The 2,372-nt window shown below is 38.4% G+C and overlaps 1 pseudogene; it reads right to left on the reverse strand.

Moving 5' to 3' along the window:
* Window positions 1–1,493: 1,493 nt before the first annotated feature.
* On the reverse strand, window positions 1,494–2,117 carry LOC116746689 (annotated as a pseudogene).
* Window positions 2,118–2,372: the final 255 nt, after the last annotated feature.

Here is a 2,372-nt window from a genome sequence, read left to right on the forward strand (position 1 = left end):
AAGGAAAATCTAAAGAAAGTCTGACTGAAGGTCTGAGTGTGAGATCACCACACCATCAGCAGAGGCAACAGGAGCATATGTTCAAGCTTCTCAGAACCACTTCTCTGGGGTCTCATCTTGGTCTCTGTGTATAAACTCTGCTGCCTTTTGCACCGCTGATCCATTGCCAGACAAACTGGTGCGCTGTCCTACCTGTGCTTGTCTTCTGTAGCCTGTCTTCCTCTGTAGTGTCAGAAAGGACACAAAGGGCCCTATCATTGATTCATTTTTCCATACTTCACCCATAGTGTCTGCAATCAATCAGTTTTTCCCCTGGGCAGGTGAGAAGTCATTTCCTTCTATCTTTTCGTTTATTAAGAAGCAAGAACCAGCTATGAATACTATCTAGAGCATGGTCTGGTGGAGATAGGGAGGAATGAGATATGAGATACAGGTCAAAAATGGAGCTAGGGAGGAATGAGTTATGAGATACAGGTCAAAAACTGAGCCATGACCTCAGATTTAAGCATGATGGAGAAGAAAGGCAAGGTTGGTGCCTAGAGAAGCCATCTGTTTAGAAAAAGATGTGAGGTAGATAAAGAATACTTAGCACCTCGTCTCTGCATATTCATTATCTAAGAAAAAAAATTGGCTTTTGCTTATTTACAATATGAGAATGAGTTTCAAATCCTTGGCTAATAGGTGGAGGCAAGGTGGGGAGAGTCTATGAGGGTGCTAGGTGTCCACAATATGTGAGACAGAAAAGCACAAAATGGGGAGTGTTGACCTTAAACAAACAGACTGCCAGTTATTTCTCCAGTAAAAAATGGGTTTATTCAGGATCAGCAAAAAATTGCAACGGTGAGCCACTCACAAGTCTCCCTGCAGCAAGGAGAGGAGAACTCTTTTAAAGAGGAGAAGAGGAAGTTGGGAGGGCTGTACTAAACAAAGAGTCCATTGGAGGAATTGAGAGTGCCAAGTATAGTGACTTTTCATTGGCTGAGTTGTGACAGTCTCTCATTGGCTGAGCTCTTGCCAGACAGGAAGAGGACGTCTTTCTTCTTCCTGTCGGGATCTGCAATCCTGGTAGGGTGGAGAGCTCCCCCTCTGGCTTCCTGACTCTGTTTTAATTAAGATGTCTTTTTATTAATTTTTATAGGTGGTTGTGGACTCTAAAGCCAAATTGTGACATTTCTGTAAACTTTTCAGGGGGCAACTCTTGGCCTATTTTAAATATCCTAAATTAACTTTTTCCTTCACTACTCGTTCTCCCTTAAACAACCACACTGCCAGTTAAAAAGAGAACAATTTCCCTTTCATATCTCTATTGGGATAGGTGATAAATAAATCTCTTGATTGTTTTTTTAAATTTTTTTCTTATTCATCAAATATTTATTACCTTGTATTCAATCAGTACAGTCCTATGCTAGACACTGAGATAAGAATGGTTCTATTTTTTTATTTTATTTTTTACAAGGGAACAAATCCACACTTTTATTTATTTTTCAGTAAGTTTAAATCTTTGACGGGTACAGCATCACACGAATTCTGTGTCCAATGGCCTTAGTAGGAAGGTTGCTTCAGAATTTGGCATGAACCATGCCACTGTTTCCATGAGCACAAGTTATTTTTCCCCAGATTACTCTGTTTTTTTTAGGTTTTCCACCAGGAGTTACTGTGTTGTTCTTTGCTTTGTACACATAAGCACATCTCTTGCCTAGATAGAATTCAGTTTCATCTCAAGCATATATACCTTCAATTTTCAGGAGAGCTGTGTGCTCCCTCTGGTTCCGTAGACACTGCTTATAGCCAGCAAGAATGGCCTTGGACCAGCCTTCCAGACATATTTGTTGTTTTAGAAGTCCTGCTCTCAGCAGGCCTCCACAGGGTCCAAGATGGTTGAAAAAGGAAAGTATTTTTTTAATTTAAATATAAAATTTTATTATGGAAATAACATTTAACATGAGACCTACCTCTTAAAATTTTTTAAATGTACAAATATGTTATTGTTGACTATAGGTACAATATTGTACAGCACCTATTTAGAGATTATTCATAGATACCTCATACAAATGGAATCAAGCCATACCTGTCTTCTGTAACTGGCTTATTTCACTTCGTTTGTCCTTAAGCTTCATTCATATGGTCATGCATTTCAGAATGCCTGTCTTTTTTAAGGCTAAATAATATTCCATTAGATGTATATTCCATAGTTTCTTTACACAGTCATCTGTTAATGGACTTTTAATTGTTTCCACAACTTGGAAATATTGTGAATAGTGCTGCAATGAACATAGGGGTACTAAAACTTTTTGGATCCTGATTTCAATTCTTTTGGATAAATTCTAGAAGTGGAATTGCTGGATCTCAAGGTAATTCTACTTTTATTTTTA

This window comes from Phocoena sinus, chromosome 21 (assembly GCF_008692025.1).
Source record: "Phocoena sinus isolate mPhoSin1 chromosome 21, mPhoSin1.pri, whole genome shotgun sequence".
In the NCBI taxonomy this organism is placed as follows: domain Eukaryota; kingdom Metazoa; phylum Chordata; class Mammalia; order Artiodactyla; family Phocoenidae; genus Phocoena; species Phocoena sinus.